Source organism: Castor canadensis, chromosome 5 (assembly GCF_047511655.1).
Source record: "Castor canadensis chromosome 5, mCasCan1.hap1v2, whole genome shotgun sequence".
NCBI classification, from domain to species: domain Eukaryota; kingdom Metazoa; phylum Chordata; class Mammalia; order Rodentia; family Castoridae; genus Castor; species Castor canadensis.
In genome coordinates this window covers 94,378,414-94,398,371 of record NC_133390.1, presented here as the reverse complement: position 1 = coordinate 94,398,371, position 19,958 = coordinate 94,378,414, and the positions used below count along the sequence as shown (strand labels likewise).

General features: G+C 34.6%; 1 long non-coding RNA gene across 4 annotated transcripts in view; it reads left to right on the top strand.

The window, feature by feature from the left end:
- LOC141423291 (uncharacterized) overlaps positions 1 to 15,700 on the top strand; it is a 389,841-nt gene extending 374,141 nt beyond the window's left edge. For 2 of the 4 annotated variants that reach the window (XR_012448027.1, XR_012448026.1), the window contains 2 exons: positions 3,631 to 3,721; positions 15,356 to 15,700. This is a non-coding gene — a long non-coding RNA (uncharacterized lncRNA). The remainder of the gene's footprint in view (positions 1 to 3,630; positions 3,722 to 15,355) is intronic. The other 2 variants (XR_012448025.1, XR_012448024.1) reach the window with 1 other exon arrangement.
- Positions 15,701 to 19,958: the final 4,258 nt, after the last annotated feature.

Sequence of the window (19,958 nt, the reverse complement as noted above, 5' to 3'; positions counted from 1 at the left end):
AACATTGCTAAGGCCTTACTATTCCACTCTCCTCAATTATTTCTTATTCAATGGGCCATTCCTGCAATTCCACAGCTTGAAAATCTTTACAGCTAAGCTAAACTAATTCTATGGACTTCTACGGACTTTGTTTATGATTCCTTGCCTTCCTCTGGTATATTGCATTTTAATTCCATCTTCTGTGAGATGACCTTAGCACACAGAAGACTAGAAGACTTTCTTGTGTGCTGTCTTACTTAGCTTGGGCTATGATAAAAAATATATATATATAAATATATATATATATATGCCAATAGCTTGAATTGTTTGAATAACATTTATTTCTCACCAGTCTGGAGACTGGAATGTTACAGATGAAGTCATTAGCAGGTGTTGATTATGAAGGGGCTTCTCTGTTTCTGGTTTGATAATGACCACCTTCTTACTGGGTCCTCACATGGAGAGAAAGATTCCTTCATAGGAGCTTCACTTCCATGGCCTCAGCTTTATTTCCCAAAGGCCCTATCTCCAAATGCTACTACTTTAATACCCTTGTCAGCTAAAACTCCTTAAAATTGAAAAATATTAATTTTGGAGGCGGGCACAAACATGAAGTCCATAATATGTGACATTTTTAGAAGATAGTCAGACTCTTATCTTTTAGGTCTACTTTCATCCATGTAGATATTCCTTTTTCCTTTTCTCTACCAGGCTTCAGATCTCAGTAATTCAGTAACAGTTAACACACTCTGAAGCTGGTCAATATATCTCTAGAGATTAATGAAGTTGGTTCTTCTGTTATCGCTAATTGAGGCCTCCTTTACATTGCTTTCCATTAATGAGCCGTAACTTTTAGTGTCTGTATCTATCTTAAAGTGTTAAAAGATAAGTAATGTAAAGTAGGTATTAGAATTTTTAAGTAAAATTCCAAGAGGGAAGCAAGAACACAAGTAGATGGTAGCTGCAAATTGAGAGGTTTTAGCTGGATATAAGGAAGGACTTTTGTATAATTTAATTTGTCATGCTTTTTCCTCATAAGAAAAACTAGAAGTTCACTATCAAAAGGCAATGAATTCCTTACAAACAGATATGTGTATCATAAGTAGAATAACTATTAGTTAGGGATGATATAGGGGAATCCCTTAGACGTAATTTTTTTTTTTCTGGGAATTTCTAAAATCAAGAGTAAGCTTTTTAAAAATAAGCTTTCTAAGTATACATTTGACATAAAATGAACTTAAATGAGAGCACAAAATGACATACAGCTTCTCTCAAAGTTGGTTATTTAGTGTCTAATTTTGAAAGGGCTTTGAAATTCAGTATGAGTTTATAATGAAATGATACACGTTTAGCACACTCCAACAAGATCTTCAAAAACATACTTCATAAGGCACTTAGGAAAAAAAACTACGATTACATGATTAAACATCAGAAATTCAGCATGTAAAGACTTATTGATTGGCAAGTTGAAACTCAGATGAATGACTTCTAAGTCACAGTTTTTTCTTTTCCCACTTTATTGGATCTAGTAATTGGGATTTGGCCAATCTGTTAAATTATTATCCGTTGAGGAAATTTATGTCCTATCCAGATAAAGCTGCTTAAAATTTTATAAGTGAACATGTTGCTGTGAAACATGCAAAAGATTACAAAAACCTACATGTTTTGGATCCAGTTTTTAAAAGCACCTTAATTTATAAGTTTTTGCTTTCTGGAATTAAGAGTCTCATACCACCCTCCACCTAGTGTCTGTAATTGTTGTTTAATCCATTTATGGGGATGGACTGTCTCTCCAGCCCACTTGAAATTTTTCTTTTCTGTAGTAAGCTCAATACCTGTTCTGCTGCTCTTTTTGTTTTGTCTATGTACATTGTAGCAGGAAAGGTTAATTCTGATTTTTTTCCTTACCTCTTTCCTTTCTGCTAGTCAGTAAAGATGTGATATCTGAGGTCTGACACCCTTTCTTATAATTTTTATGCCTCAGAAGACATATGAGAAAAAATGTTGAGTTAAAGAGGAGCCCTGCAACTATTTGTTCATTTTTTAAGAAATAAAATGCATAAAGCAAAGAAGAGAATTCAGTGTGTCAATTCCATGCTCTCTTTGAAGGTCCTTCAGTATTTATATAAAATCTTTATTTCTCTTTCCTCAATCTCACTAAGTATATTTAGCTAGTGATTTTATGTAGCTATGTGTGAGATTTTCTAGCTTTTCCAACATGGAAGAAGCCAAAATAGTAATTTTTTTTAAGTTTATAGAGGCATAAATTACCTTCCAGAACACAAATAGAGCTTTCAAGGCATCTTACCCAAATGTACGTCCTTTTATATTTACTGTATTTCTCTTTGTTAATGTGGCATGGAAAATAAGTAAGATAAATCTGTTTTATTAAAGAACACCTTGACTATAGACTGTTTTAATTGCAAAGATAAAGAAACCCAATTTTGTTCCCTTTTAATCTTGTCAAAGCCAGATTTCCTATTAAATCCCCTGTATTGTAGATATGCATAGTACTTTCTTTCAGTCTAAATACTGAAAGAATCCTGTTCTTATTTTCAGTGACCTTGTCACTGAAATATATATATATATTTTTTCTTAAGTGGCATGCAGTTTCACCATATAATTTAAAATTTATTTTCAATATTTATGTTCTTTTTCCTCATATAAATGCTTCTTTAATAATTTTGAAATATAAATTATTTTCTTTTCCCTATGACTTTTGCATTTCAGTATATGCCATTTTTTATAAGTCTAGCTTGTATTTCATAAAATTACTAGCTTCAAAAAATGTTTAAATTTTACCTACTTCTCTTAGCCTCATTTCTTTTCTCAAAAACAGCCCTATTATTTTTTTGCTCCTCCTTATGATAAAGCTCTTTTAAATAATTGTTTTTATTTATTTTATCTTAAGCCCATTTTTCTCAGGTATTGCTCCAGTCATTCACCAAAACTGCTCTTATCAATGGCAGAAATTACTTTATGTTCCTAAATCTTTTTGTAAATTTTCCAACCTTTTCCTGCTGACCTATAGCACCTTTTGTCAGTGTCAGTTCCTCCTCCACCTGTGGCTTTAAGTGTAGTGAGCTCTCTTGGTCTGCCCCTCTCTTAGTACTCACTCCTTGTCAAACTCCTTTACTATTTTATTCATTTATTCCTGCTTTCTTCGTATTGGAGTGCCCCAGGATCCACTTCTTGGCCCTTGTCTGTATTTTCCATTCCTCCGTAGTCATTACTTCTAAGCACCAGGACTCTCAATTTCAATTTTCACTCCTGACATCCTAGACACAAATGACAAAGTAAGCACTCACCATTCTACCTAGATGTTTAATGAACATTGCAAGCTGTGCTGTACCTCTGATAGTCTCCCCCAATCCTACTCCGGGATTCCAAATTGCAGTTAGAAATAATTTCATTCTTCCAGTTGCTCTGGCTAAGAACACAACAAATTTTTTTTTATAGCCTACATTTAGTCCATGAGAATTGCTAATATCTCTGCCTTAAAGTACATTCATAAGTTGACTACTTCTAACAACTTCTACTAACCTGACTCTAATATCAATTGCCATGATCTCGTTTACAATATTTTATCGGTCTCCTAACTGGTTACCCTATTTCTATCCTTATGCCTCTTTCTGCTTATCCTCAACACAGCCACAGTGACCATCCTGGAAGATGCCTGATATACTTCTTCTGTATGGCTTTCAACTAGCATTTCTCTCTGTGTAGATTCATCTTCCCACAGGTAAACATCCATTTGGTTCAACTCCATCACTTTCTGTCTTCGCTCAAGTGTTACTTTCTTCTTTAGGCATATTAATTTGTAGGGCTGTTTTAGTAACTAACTATAAATTGAGTAAGTAGTTAAAGCAACAGAAATTTATTCTCTTATGGTTCTGGAAGCCAGAAGTCTAAAAGCAAGGAGTTGGTATGGAAGTTCTGAGTGAGAATCTTTTCAGTGACCTCTCTCCTACATTCTGGTGGTAGCTGGCAATGCCTGGAGTTCCTTGACTTGTAGCTGTATAGCTATAATCTCAACCATTGTCTTCCCATGACTTTCTCTCTCTGTATCCTAATCTCAACTCTCTCTCTCTCTGACCTTCTCTTTTAAGGGCATCTGTTACTGAATTAAGGGCCCACCCTAAATCCAGGATGATCTCATTTTAAGATTCATTGGAAAAGGCTATTTCTAAATGTGGTTCCAGGGGGTCACATCTTCTTTTTTACACTTCAAAATTATTAGCATGTAATAATTGCACAGGGAGGTATATTGTAACATTTACATATGAGCTTACAGTGTATCTTAATTAGACTCATTCCCTCCATCATTTTTCCTCATCTATCCTCCCTCCTCCTTAGAACATTTTAGCAAGTTTTATTGTTCTATTTTCATACACAGTATAAAATACACCCAACCGTTTTCACCCTCTTTCACCCTCTCGGTTTACCTTCTCCTCTCCTACTGGTATCCACCACTAAACAGTATCTTTTTTCAGGGAGACACATCTTTGAAGCTACCATCATTCAACTCAGATCATTAGGCTTTTCTTGACCCTGCATTTAAAATCATAGTCCTCACAATTTGTATTCCCCACTCTTTTTATGTTAAGGACAAAATCTTTTATTCAATATCTTGGATGTGGAGTGTCAGTTTTTGTGGTGCCAGTAATATGAATGTTTTATGTTTAGAATTTAGAACTTTCTGGATTTTAGCAAGATTACATGTATACACCACAGATTGCACACTGACCTCATTGGAGTTTTGGGTCTTCCACCATTTATCAAACATCCTATACTCATCAATTTAAAATTTTTTGAGGACTAGTTGTGATTATAGATATAGATGAGCAGTATAAATATTGTTCCTGTTGTGGAGCTTGCATTTTAATGATTTGTAACAAGAGACAGACAATAAATAAAATTTCAAACATGGTATTATATCAGCTAGTAATCAGTGTTACAAAGGAAATATAACGTCATGGGACAGATCCTCTTTAGATAGGATTTTCTGGGTAGATTGCTTGGAAGATTTAATATATAGCCTGAGTTCTAAATGATGGAAAGAAGTCAACAGTATCAAGATCATGGAAAAAAGTATCCTTTGCAATGGAAATTTCATGAGGTAAGATCCTAAAGCATTTTGAAGTTAAAAAAGAATGTCAGAGAAAACAACAGAGGTATGAAATGGTAAGGTGAAAGAGAAGGTGAGAGACATGAGCCAGTGTCCAGGTAGTAAAAGGGCTTTGCAGCCTTAGTTAGAAGTTTGGATTCTAATTTAGTAGGTGGTTTTAGATTAAAGAAGGAAGGTAGTGGTATGAGTTTATTTATCTTTGGAGAAGGTTGCTCTGTCTCTTGTGTGGAGCATGGATGAAAACATTCCTCATAATATAAATACATTGTCTCTCAGATTATAGAGACCCATTTTTGTAAAGAGTACATGAAAATAGATGGTTATTGTAATGGGTTTTCATATAATATCCTTCAAATACTTGATTGCTTAGCAAATGCTACACACTGTGGTGAATATCAAAGATATGTCAGATATGGACCTTTCCTTCCAGTAACTTCCATTAAACCTCAAAGGCTCCAAAATGACATTTTAACTCTAGTAAAACTTATTTATTTTATCAATATGAATAACCTAATGAGATGATATCAAATATTTGCTTTGAATTTTATTTATTTACTTATTTTAGTTTCTAAAACATCATGTTTCCTCATTTTATTATGAACATTTCCAGACATAAAGTTGAAAGAATTTTACACTGAACAATCATGTACCATAATGTAGAATCTAAAATTAACATATTACATTGTAGATACTTGCCTTATTATATATTCTATTTGCTTTTTTGTCATTGACTTTTTAAAAGAGTTCTTTACATATGCCAGTACTACCACTTTGCAAGGTATGTTTCATAAATATTTTATCCCAGTCTGTAACTCACCTATTCATTTTTATAATGGTGGTTTTGATAAACAGAACTTCTAAATAAATTGATAACATTTAATTTTAATGTTTTGCGTCTATATACATTCTTGTGTTTAGTTTACAAAATGCATGCCTCTAACTATAGTAGAAAAGACATTCCTTTCTGTGTTCCTAAAAATACTGTATAGATTTCATTTTTATATGTAGACTTTTATATGTAGACTTGATCCACCTAAGCTTAATTTTTATGAATGGCATGAGATAGATGCTGACGTTTATTGTGTTCCCCTTATGGATCTTTGTTTTGTTTTGTTTTTTTTTTCATTTTTCTTTTATTATTCATATGTGCATACAAGGCTTGGTTCATTTCTCCCCCCTGCCCCCACCCCCTCCCTTACCACCCATTCCACCCCCTCCCGCTCCCCCCCTCAATACCCAGCAGAAACTATTTTGCCCTTATCTCTAATTTTGTTGTAGAGAGAGTATAAGCAATAACAGGAAGGAACAAGGGGTTTTGCTGGTTGAGATAAGGATAGCTGTACAGGGCATTGACTCACATTGATTTCCTGTGCGTGGGTGTTACCTTCTAGGTTAATTCTTTTTGATCTAACCTTTTCTCTAGTTCCTGGTCCCCTTTTCCTATTGGCCTCAGTTGCTTTAAGGTATCTGCTTTAGTTTCTCTGCATTAAGGGCAACAAATGCTAGCTAGTTTATTAGGTGTCTTACCTATCCTCACCCCTCCCTTGTGTGCTCTCGCTTTTATCATGTGCTCATAGTCCAATCCCCTTGTTGTGTTTGCCCTTGATCTAATGTCCACATATGAGGGAGAACATACGATTTTTGGTCTTTTGAGCCAGGCTAACCTCACTCAGAATGATGTTCTCCAATTCCATCCATTTACCAGCGAATGATAACATTTCGTTCTTCTTCATGGCTGCATAAAATTCCATTGTGTATAGATACCACATTTTCTTAATCCATTCGTCAGTGGTGGGGCATCTTGGCTGTTTCCATAACTTGGCTATTAATAGTGCCGCAATAAACATGGATGTGCAGGTGCCTCTGGAGTAACAGTCTTTTGGGTATATCCCCAAGAGTGGTATTGCTGGATCAAATGGTAGATCGATGTCCAGCTTTTTAAGTAGCCTCCAAATTTTTTTCCAGAGTGGTTGTACTAGTCTACATTCCCACCAACAGTGTAAGAGGGTTCCTTTTTCCCCACATCCTCGCCAACACCTGTTGTTGGTGGTGTTGCTGATGATGGCTATTCTAACAGGGGTGAGGTGGAATCTTAGTGTGGTTTTAATTTGCATTTCCTTTATTGCTAGAGATGGTGAGCATTTTTTCATGTGTTTTCTGGCCATTTGAATTTCTTCTTTTGAGAAAGTTCTGTTTAGTTCACATGCCCATTTCTTTATTGGTTCATTAGTTTTGGGAGAATTTAGTTTTTTAAGTTCCCTGTATATTCTGGTTATCAGTCCTTTGTCTGATGTATAATTGGCAAATATTTTCTCCCACTCTGTGGGTGTTCTCTTCAGTTTAGAGACCATTTCTTTTGATGAACAGAAGCTTTTTAGTTTTATGAGGTCCCGTTTATCTATGCTATCTCTTAGTTGCTGTGCTGCTGGGGTTTCATTGAGAAAGTTCTTACCTATACCTACTAACTCCAGAATATTTCCTACTCTTTCTTGTATCAACTTAAGAGTTTGTGGTCTGATATTAAGCTCCTTGATCCATTTTGAGTTAATCTTGGTATAGGGTGATATACATGGATCTAGTTTCAGTTTTTTGCAGACTGCTAACCAGTTTTCCCAGCAGTTTTTGTTGAAGAGGCTGCTATTTCTCCATCGTATATTTTTAGCTCCTTTGTCAAAGATAAGTTGTTCATAGTTGTATGGCTTCATATCTGGATCCTCTATTCTGTTCCATTGGTCTTCATGTCTGTTTTTGTGCCAGTACCATGCTGTTTTTATTGTTATTGCTTTGTAATATAGTTTGAAGTCAGGTATTATGATACCTCCTGCATTGTTCTTTTGACTGAGTATTGCCTTGGCTATTCGTGGCCTCTTGTGTTTCCATATAAATTTAATGGTAGATTTTTCAATCTCTTTAATGCATGTCATTGGAATTTTGATGGGAATTGCATTAAACATGTAGATTACTTTGGGGAGTATCGACATTTTTACTATGTTGATTCTACCAATCCATGAGCATGGGAGATCTCTCCACTTTCTATAGTCTTCCTCAATCTCTTTCTTCAGAAGTGTATAGTTTTCCTTGTAGAGGTCTTTCACATCTTTTGTTAGGTTTACACCTAGGTATTTGATTCTGTTTGAGGCTATTGTAAATGGAATTGTTTTCATACATTCTTTTTCCGTTTGCTCATTGTTAGTGTATAGAAATGCTAATGATTTTTCTATGTTGATTTTATATCCTGCTACCTTGCTATAGCTATTGATGATGTCTAGAAGCTTCTGAGTAGAGTTTTTAGGGTCTTTAAGGTATAGGATCATGTCATCTGCAAATAGGGGTATTTTGACAGTTTCTTTACCTATTTGTATTCCTTTTATTCCTTCTTCTTGCCTAATTGCTCTGGCTAGGAATTCCAGTACTATGTTGAATAGGAGTGGAGATAGTGGGCATCTTTGTCTGGTTCCTGATTTTAGAGGGAATGGTTTTAATTTTTCTCCGTTAAGTATAATGCTGGCTGTAGGTTTGTCATATATAGCTTTTATAATGTTGAGGAACTTTCCTTCTATTCCTAGTTTTCTTAGAGCTTTTATCATGAAATGATGTTGGATCTTATCAAAGGCTTTTTCTGCATCTATTGAGATGATCAAGTGGTTTTTGTCTTTGCTTCTGTTAATGTGGTTTATTACGTTTATTGATTTTTGTATGTTGGACCACCCTGCATCCCTGGGATGAAGCCTACCTGGTCGTGGTGAATAATCTTTTTGATGTGTTGCTGAATTCGATTTGCCATTATTTTGTTGAGGATTTTTGCATCAATGTTCATTAAGGAGATTGGCCTATAGTTCTCCTTTTTGGAGGTGTCTTTGCCTGGTTTTGGGATAAGTGTAATAGTGGCTTCATAAAATGTGTTTGGCAGTTTTCCTTCCCTTTCTATTTCATGGAACAGTTTAAGGAGGGTTGGTATCAGTTCTTCTTTAAAGGTCTGATAGAATTCAGCAGAGAATCCATCAGGTCCTGGACTTTTCTTTTTGGGGAGACTCTTGATTGATGCTTCAATTTCATTTTGTGTTATAGGTCTATTCAGGTGATTAATTTCCTCTTGGTTCAGTTTTGGATGATCATATGTATCTAGAAATCTGTCCATTTCTTTTAGATTTTCAAATTTATTTGAATATAGGTTCTCAAAGTAGTCTCTGATGATTTCCTGGACTTCCATGGTGTTTGTTGTTATCTCCCCTTTTGCATTCCTGATTCTACTAATTTGGGTTTTTTCTCTCCTCATTTTAGTCAGGTTTGCCAGGGGTCTATCGATCTTGTTTATTTTTTCAAAGAACCAACTTTTTGTTTCATTAATTCTTTGTATGGTTTTTTTGGTTTCTATTTTGTTGATTTCAGCTCTTATTTTTATTATTTCTCTCCTTCTATTTGCTTTGGGATTTGCTTGTTCTTGTTTTTCTAGGAGTTTGAGATGTATCATTAGGTGATTGATTTGGGATCTTTCAATCTTTTTAATATATGCACTCATGGCTATAAACTTTCCTCTCAAGACTGCCTTAGCTGTGTCCCATAGGTTCCAGTAGGTTGTGTTTTCATTTTCATTGACTTCTAGGAACTTTTTAATTTCCTCTTTTATTGCATCGATGATCCATTCTTCATTAAGTAATGAGTTATTTAGTTTCCAGCTGTTTGCATATTTTTTGTCTTTACTTTTGTTGTTGAGTTCTACTTTTACTGCATTATGGTCAGATAGTATGCATGGTATTATTTCTATTTTCTTATATTTGCTGAGGCTTGCTTTGTGCCCTAGGATATGATCTATTTTGGAGAAGGTTCCATGGGCTGCTGTGAAGAATGTATATTGTGTAGAGGTTGGATGAAATGTTCTGTAGACATCTACTAGGTCCACTTGATCTATTGCATATTTTAGATCTTGGATTTCTTTATTGAGTTTTTGTTTGGATGACCTATCTATTGATGATAGTGGAGTGTTAAGTCTCCCACAACCACTGTGTTGGCGTTTATATATGCTTTTAGGTCTTTCAGGGTATGTTTGATGAAATTGGGTGCGTTGACATTGGGTGCGTACAGATTGATGATTATTATTTCCTTTTGGTCTATTTCCCCTTTTATTAGTATGGAATGTCCTTCTTTATCTCGTTTGATCAATGTAGGTTTGAAGTCTACTTTGTCAGAGATAAGTATTGCTACTCTTGCTTGTTTTCGGGGGCCATTGGCTTGGTAAATCTTCTTCCAGCCTTTCATCCTAAGCATATGCTTATTTCTGTCGGTGAGATGAGTCTCCTGTAAGCAACAAATTGTTGGATCTTCTTTTTTAATCCATTTTGTCAAAGGGTGTCTTTTGATGGGTGAATTAAGTCCATTAACATTAAGTGTTAGTACTGATAGGTATGTGGTGATTCCTGCCATTTAGTTATCTTAGTTGTTTGAAGGTTTGATTGTGTGTACCTAACTTGATGTTACTCTCTACTGTCTTGCTTTTTCTTATCCTGTGGTTTGGTTCTGCCTGCCTTTTCATGGTTAAGTTGGGTGTCACTTTCTGTGTGCAGGATCCCTTGCAGAATCTTTTGTAATGGTGGCTTTGTGGTCACATATTGTTTTAGTTTCTGCTTATCATGGAAGACTTTTATTGCTCCATCTATTTTGAATGATAGCTTTGCTGGGTAGAGTATCCTGGGGTTGAAGTTATTTTCATTCAGTGCCCGGAAGATCTCACCCCACGCTCTTCTTGCTTTTAATGTTTCTGTTGAGAAGTCTGCTGTGATTTTGATGGGTTTACCTTTGTATGTTACTTGTTTTTTCTCTCTTACAGCCTTCAATATTCTTTCCTTAGTTTCTGAACTTGTTGTTTTAATGATGATATGTCGTGGAGTAGTTCTATTTTGATCTGGTCTGTTTGGTGTCCTGGAGGCCTCTTGCATTTGTATGGGAATATCTTTCTCTAGATTTGGGAAATTTTCCATTATTATTTTGTTGAATATATTACGCATTCCCTTCGCTTGCACCTCTTCTCCTTCTTCGATGCCCATGATTCTCAAGTTTGGACTTTTGATGGAGTCAGTGAGTTCTTGCATTTTCTTTTCACAGGTCTTGAGTTGTTTAATTAATAGTTCTTCAGTTTTTCCTTTAATTACCATTTCATCTTCAAGTTCTGAGATTCTGTCTTCTGTTTGTTCTGTTCTGCTGGATTGGCCTTCCGTTTTGTTTTGCAGTTCTGTTTCGTTCTTTTTTCTGAGGTTTTCTATATCCTGGCTGTTTTCTTCTTTATTGTTGTCTATTTTTGTCCTGAGTTCATTTATCCATTTATTCATTGTGTTCTCTCTTTCACTTTGGTGTTTATACAGTGCTTCTATGGTTTCCTTTATTTCTTCTTTTGCTTTTTCAAATTCTCTATTTTTATTGTCTTGGAATTTCTTCAGTGTCTCCTGTACATTTTGGTTGACCCTATCCAGTATCATCTCTCTAAAATTCTCATTGAGTACTTGTAGTATGCCTTCTTTTAAATTATTCTTGTGGGCTTCATTGGGTCCTTTGGCATAGTTTATCTTCATTTTGTTCGAGTCTGGCTCTGAGTTTCTGTTCTCTTCATTCCCCTCTGGTTCCTGTACTAATTTTTTGCTGTGGGGAAACTGGTTTCCTTGTTTTTTCTGTCTTCCTGTCATTGTCCTTGGTGTTGTTACTGTCCCTGTACTGTGTGTAATTAAGTAATTTCTAGCTTGTAATAATAACAATGGTAATATTGAGAATGGAAGAGTGAGCTGAGATGGAAAGCAAGAAGTTAAAGAAAAGGGGAAAACAAATATACAGACAAGAGGGAGAAAGCAGAACAAGGTATCAGACAAGAGAGTTTCAAAGGTATAAACAGGGAGTGTTAGTGTACTAATCGACAGTAAGCTGAACAGACAATAGAGAGACAGAGAGAGGATTGAAAATCAAAGATAAAAAAAATTAAAAATATGTATATGAAAGTAATATCTATATATAAAAATGAATTAAAATAAAATGGAAAATAGAAAATTAAAAAAAAAAAAACCAAAAAACTTCCAAGTTTATATGCAATGCAATTTCAGTCTTAATAATTTGGATGTCCGTCTCAGTCTCCAGTCCTGGAGTTGGTGCCTCAGATGTTGTTCTGTAGTTGTCTCATCAAAGGGGATGCATAAAGTAGAACAAAACTACACTCACACACATATAGAAGAAAAAAAAAAAAAGCCCCACCAAGTGTCCCCAGTTCAAATGCAATACAGTTTCAGTAAGTTTTTCGACTTGCAGGTGTAATTCGGTTGTTCTCTCATCAAAGGTAGGGAGAAAAAGAAAAAAAAGCATCTGGAGACAGTTCTGAGAGTGGTATCTGCAACTGTGGTTTGCCTGCCTGCTGCTCTCAGCCTGTAGCTGGAGGCCTTATTTATGCAGATCTCTGGGGTGAGCTTAGCACTCACCTGGTCCCACAGGCTTTGTTTGCTCAGAGTTCTCCTGTGCGGGGGCATCTGCTACAGGCTTTCCCCTTTCCAAGCACTGGGAAAGGTGACACTGCCCCGCGTTGTCAGGCCTGTGTGTTTATTTACAGTTCACGTGGGAAGTGGGTCTTCCCTCCTCTCACAAGCGTCCCTGCTCCTGGTTGCTTGGCGCGCCCCGCTCCCGCCAGAGCCTCTCCGGCCCGCCCGGCTTGTTTATTTACAGTCCCAGGAAGGGATCCCTTCCCCCAATCTTCAGCGCTCAGGGCGCCCCACCCTCTTTCCAGCGTGTCTTAACTGTTCTTATTGCTTAGTACTCAGTTTCTCTTTTTTTCCCGGGTAGAGGTCAGTCTGTCCAGGGGGCTATGCTGCTCTGGCCCAGGCTTGTCTGTGGGGGAACCGCAGTACCGTGAAGCTCACCTGGTCCGCGTCTTCCCAAGCCTTATGGGCGCCGGCCACTCCCTTATGGATCTTTGTTGTAGCACTATTTGTTTTATAAAAACAGAACTATTATTTTCTTTATTAAATTACCTTGGCACCTTTGTCAAAAGTGTGTTATATAATGTGAGTCTGTTGCTAGGCTGAGTTTTCTGTTCTAATAAGCTCTTCAACAGTCCATATGCCAATATTATACTTTTTAAAATTCTTGAAGAAATTGATTTAGCATACATTAATAAAATGACTGGATTTCATTGTGATAACTCTATACATGTTTACAATGTACCTTGACAATGGCCACCCCCTCCACTACATTCCTCCTTTGAATTATGTTTAAAGACATGAAACACTTCATGTAGGATTTGGCTGTTTTGGTTGGTACTTCATTGAGCTGTTCAACTTTAAGTCAGCACTCAGACCCTACTAGTTCTTCTATAGTTCACTTGATCTCCATTACTTTATTTTGTAACAAAACATGGTAGCATTAATTTTTTCTTCCTGTATTTTACTTATTTGCTGTTATCTTTCTGTATAATTTCTATGTATAGAATTATAAAAGACTTAAAAGCACAGTCTCAGTTGCAGTGTGGACACAGACTATGATCACTGTTATTTTCTTTAGTCTATGTATTGAGTATTCCTTCTCTAAGTAAAAATTTTAGTGTCTTTTCCTTTTACTTGTCATAGTATTTTCAGTTTTATTCATGTAGTCTTGATTGTTAAATCCATTTCACTTGATTGATGTATTTATTTTCATATTTACATTTATTCTTTAAGAATTATTTTTGTTATTTGCCAGAATTTCTTCTAAACTTCCTCACATGGCAGGACACAGTTCTTTCAACCTCTTTTGTAAGATACTAATGCAGTGCTGTTATAGAAAAGATCTCAGGGAGGTCTCTCACTCTCTTTCTGTCATGTGAGAATACAAGAAAAAATTGGTAGACTGTAATCTTGAATAAGGTCCTCACCAGAACCCAACAATACCGGTCCCTAACTTTACACTTCTAGGATCTACAACTAGAAAAAAATCAACTTTTGTTGTTTATAAACCTCCCACTCTCTGGCACTTGGCCATTGCAACCTGAACTATGGCCTTGAATGATTTGATTTTGAACATCAGGACTCTGGTTATTGACTAGATTATCAAAATTATGGTAGGAGAATTTTCACTTTCATAAGCTATGATGGTTGTAATATTTTTAGCTCATATTTCAATAAGTAAGCTTATATTCACTGATATTTTATTGCTAAATCATCTCACTGCATTTAAATCATGATATTATGTAATAATGAAAATCAAACTAATAGTTAAAGGTTTAATTGCAGGCTGGACTGAGAAAATGATAGAGTTAAAAAGAGTCTAAAGCTAAAATAGTAACTTGCTTACTTATTATCATAAAAATAGTTTGCTATATTTTTGGTGCTTGCAATAGTCTTCAGTTCAAATAGCAGATTTTCATTTCACTCAAAATTGATCAAATACTTTCCATCTACTTTTGTCCAAAGTTGTTGTTTGGTGGTATTTATTGAAACAAATATTTCCAGTTTAATTGTAAAAAATGATGAACTTGTTTCTTTTGGAATGTGATTATAAGAAAGAGCCCAGCATCTGAGGAACCAGAACCTGAAGCTGTGACCCCTATCATTTGGGTCATTTGTTTTATGGAGATTCCAACCTTGCTCTCTGAGCATTTGTATTCTGTGCTTACATTCTATTGTCAGCAGCAACCAGCATAAATATGTAATTATATGGTTTGTTTTGTTGGTCATAGATTTCAAAATACTCTGTTATTATGGTGCTATTTGAAATGTGTTTACTGTATCAACATAAACATAAACCAAGTCAAATTATTCGCTTGGTTAACTACAAACCACAAGCTAATATAGTGTTGTCAGTTTCAAAATGTTGTGTGACCATAAAACTATTTGATTCCTTGTGTTCAGACTTGAACCTTGAAAACTTTGAAATTGTTTCCTGTACTATGTTAGGCACTTTTGGAAGTATCATCGGACATATTCTGTAGCACCATTCAAGGGACCTACTATTTAAACATGTGCTATAATTCTCAGAGTGGCTTGTGCCCTAGTTGCTAACTTTCATTAATTTACAAAGAATTTTCCCTTTTGTCTGAGGTTCTAACTCATCCAACATACACAAAACCAAATTTGCCATTAGAAAATTCCATGTGTTTCTATTTAAAAGTTAGCATTTCTTTACTTTGAATTTTCATTAGGGAACTGCATCAGACTTAAACTCCTTTAGTCAGTTAGGCAATAAGATTGTTCATGACCCTTGCTTTTTATGATCTCTTTTAACTGTTTCTCTTTTGTTCTTCTTTAGGGTTTTAAATAAAGACAAACAAAAGGATGTGGGATTTACACCCAACTTCCTTTAGCCATGGACTTCTACCACCTGTCTAGTTCCGTGTGTCTTCTCCTGCTGACTATCCCCAGCTTCACTGTCTGCCCTGTGTGTACTTGTGTCTCTCGTTCTTCATCCTTTCTCCTCTGTCTCCAGTGAATGGAAAGAGCACATCTAAAATCAGATTCAACACTGCCAGCCAGAAGACAGACTATTTCATCTTATAATCCCTGCATTAAAGAAACATAGCATTAATAATTGATAAGCCATGACTGAATTCCCTTGTATTCCATGAAAGAAGAAAATAAACTCCTAGAAATTCAATTGATTCCTTTAATTGTTTTCTGATCTTATGATTCTCTTCCTCTTTGGTATCTGTACTCAGCTAAAATCAATCTGTGTGAGATTGTTTGAGAAGTATCTGATAATGACAGTGGCAAAAGTCATTCTTCTTAATACTAATGCAACTATTAAATAAGTTTCTTTTCAGGTAAACTGAAAAGCAAGTCTCCCTAGAGACTGGCAGTTTAGGTCTAGGTATGTGAATTTTCCCCCTTAATGTTTTTGTAAACAACTGACTACATACAGAAGTTACTTTAACACTCTCCATATGAGTCCATGCAATGACTCTAATGAAAGTGAGCTGCAGATCCCAAATGTCTTGAGATAAGATCAGTAGCCTCACTCTTGGGAACATTGTCCATAAATACTATGACAATGACATTGCCATTCTGTCCTAATGTGTACCCTAATTCAACAGAATTTGTATAGGAGCTTTATAAACTATATTTTATATAGTTGAAATTATAGTATATTTAGAAGTACGTATGAGGAGCAGGATAAATTTGACATGGAAAATCTCATACCATTCATTCATTGACTGTAGGAGCTAATGAGCTCTTGTTATATATAAAGAATCTAAAGAACTATAATCCAGGCAACACCAAAGTAAATATGAGAATGTTATCCAGGATGAGTTAAAAATCTAGTGCCAAAGACATCTAAATAATATTACCATAAAAGGGCTATATGAAAGAAGTACTTTTCTTGTAGAATTTGAAAAAGGAACTATTATGGTAGATTCTTAAACACAAAAATATGTGGCACTCCATGTAGAAAATAAAGAAAAAACATTTACAAATGAAGATGTGATGTAAATGAAGGCAGAAAAATGTGAAAGGTAGAGTGTTAGAGGGAATGACAGATTGTCCTGTGGGATGAACTTGCCTTGGGAGAAACGGCTAAGAAAAAACCAAACAAGGTTATTAAATGATTTTGTATATCACCAAGTCATTGAGAGAGTACACATAATCTTAGAGAATGTTTGTTTATATATCATTCAGCAAGGGATAAGTGGTTATATATTAACTAACTCCTGCTTTATCTTGGTTCTGTGAATTACTAAATAAAGATAAGATAGGAGAATCATATTAAGATCTTATCTTTAGATGAAGAAACCAGCCACTTGTGGAATTCAGATATTCAAGAGTTATTTTCTGGCCATTAATTAATTAATAAGATATAAATAAGAAAAATAATTTTCTTTTACTCTAAGAAAATGTTTTTTTTAAATTTTTAATTGTGGGGGAAATTAGAAACTAGAAATATTATAAATGAATGCCATGATGCCATCAACTAGAGTTTTATCTAGTAATGCAAATATAGTTTCAAAATAAATAAATCTTATTAAGACTGGGTCAATAATGCAGTATTTCACTAGAGGGGAAAATTTACTAATGTTAATATTCCAAATAAAATTGAGAATCATAAAATAAGTTTTTTGGCATATTAAGATATGTACTAATGCTTTGGCTAACATTAAAACTATAAAGACATCATACCAAGGGCAGGAGATAACTGGAACTCTCATCACTATTAGTAATGAAATCATTTTAAAGAGCTTATTAGGAAAATAAGACATGAAAAAGAAATGAGTAAAATATTGGCAAAAGTATGATTATTCACATATAGCACAACTTTTCCTAGGAAGTAAATGAGTATATTATGTTTACATGACCAGAAAAGAATAACAACAAAATACACAATTTGAAAGTATCCATCAATTCCTGAAATATTTATGATAAAAAGTTTTAGTAAAAACAACAAAAAGCTAAGAATTGATAAATAAACCTAGAAAGATTCATGTAGGTCCTTTAAATACAATTTTAAAACTCATGTTTTACATTGAATATCACCCCAATGTCAATAGTTGTTTAAAAGTTTTGGGGAAAAAAATCCAGATCCATCCTTCCTTTCTCCCTGCTTCCCTCCCTCCCTCCCTCCCTCCCTTTCTCTCTCTTTCTCAACTTCCCTCCTTCCTTCTCTTTTTCCTCCATTTCATTTCCTTCTTCCATTCTTCCTTCCTTTTTAAAAAGAGTTAATGCTTGCAAATCAGGTGGTTTACCACTTTAGCCATTCCTCCAGCCCTTTTTGCTTTGGTTATTTTGGAGATAGTCTCTTTTTTTGTCCAAGCCAATCTAGACTGCCCTCATCCTATTTTATTCTTCTCACCATAGTTGGGATGAGAGGCACATACCATCACGCTCAGCTTTTTCTATTGAGATGTGGTCTCAGGAACTTTTTGTCCCTACTGACTTAGAACCACAATCCTGATTTGAGCCTCCTGTGTACTTTGGTATGACAGGCACACACCACAGTGCCCCAGCTATTGGTTGAGATGGAGTCTAACAAACTTTTTGCCCTACATGGCTTCTAACTGTGATCCTCCCCATATCCACCAACCAAAGAGCTAGGATTATAGGCTTTAGACACTGCACCTGGCTAAATTTTTGTTTGTTTTTGTAGTAGTACTAGTGATGGAACTCAGGGCCTTGCACTTGCTAGGCAGGTGCTCTACAAATTAAGCCACTCTCTCTGCCCTAACTAATAATTTCTAATCAAAAGTAATCAAAGGATCCTAATCCAAAAATAAACTTTTATATTGAGGATAGCATTATGTATATATCATGGAATTATCTGTAATGTAGTATAAATATTGTATTCCATATAATTTAAATATCCTAGATAAAAACCTGAAATTAAAATAATAAATTTTGACAGAGATTACATATGTGGTGGAATAATTGACTATTTTTAATTACATAAGATATATATTTTTAAACAATGGACGTATGTTATTTTTAAAATTAGAAAATTTTTTACAAAAATCACTAAAAAATTAAAATAAAATCTCAGTGGACTTTCAATTATGAAAGGGGAAGCAATATAAGAAATCATAAAAGTAGATCAAAATTTTGAAATCTGAGGAAAATAAAGTAGAAACTGACAAAAATTTAGTATATAAAACAGAAAGCTTAATAAATAAGAGAAATTAACCTTTGTCAAATAAATCAATGAGAAACAGTGAAAGTCCAGCCAGTAGACATACAAAGACTCTGAACAGACCAGAAAAGAGAAAGTATCAGGAGTGTGAAAGCATAGGAATGTCTTCATGCTAACTGGCTTTCAAAATAATGCAAATTAAAACAGCATGAAAGTGTCACTTTTCACATTTTTAAAGTGATCAAAAAACAGTAAAATCCAACACTGAAAAGAGTACATGGGTGCATGGTGCCTATGAAGGACAACCAGGTCATTCTTTTGCCAGCAATTTGGAAAGCACGTTAATGACAGTAATCTTATACTTTCTAATGTAATTCCAATTTGGGGAAAATATGTTACTAACATTTTATGAAAATGTCTGATTTTATGTTTATTATTGTATTTATATATATAAGTATAAAAAAGGAAGTAATTGATAATTAGGTAAGGATTTATTTTTTTTACTTTTTGGAATTTATTTAGTTAATAAAAGTGGTGAATAAACACACACAAATTTATATACCTATACATGCATTTATATGCATTTCCATATATATACGTATGCCTCACTATGTAGTTACACATATTCTTAGATAAAATTAAGAGAGAAAAAGAAAAGAATAGGGCTGCTGAAAGGGCTCAAGTCATAGAGCACCTCCCTAGCAAGGGTGAGGCACTGAGTCCAAACCCTTGTACCACCAAAAAATTTTATATATATATTATATATATGCATATACATATGCAAATATATGCATATATAATATGTGCATATTATATGTATATATGTTTTACTCCTTTGTTCTTAAATGAACTGAAGATACCACATAAATGATTAAAGAAAACCAAGAGGATACTATGGTAAGGTTTAATTTTGTTCAAAAAATTTACTCTTTTTATTTATTCTTTCAGGATAAAAGATAGTTCATTTTTATATATGTTTTTCCATGTATTTTTAATTCAGGTCTTAGGCTTAAAAACATACAGGTGTCAGAATTATCAAAGAACTATTTGAAAAAATACACTTTTTAAGTGTTTGACAATTATTTCAAACCATTCTGTCTTCTTTGGCTTCTATTACTTCTGGAAGTGTGAATTTAAACATCTCCAGCTTTCCATCACTAACATATCCTCCCAAAAGAGTGGAGCTTTTGTGGCAGCTGCCCAGGTCTGTGGTGCTTGAGGCCATGTGAATTAATACCAGAAACTTGATTATAAATTGGGAAGAAATAAGACTGGAAACTCAAAATTTAAAGCAAAGATT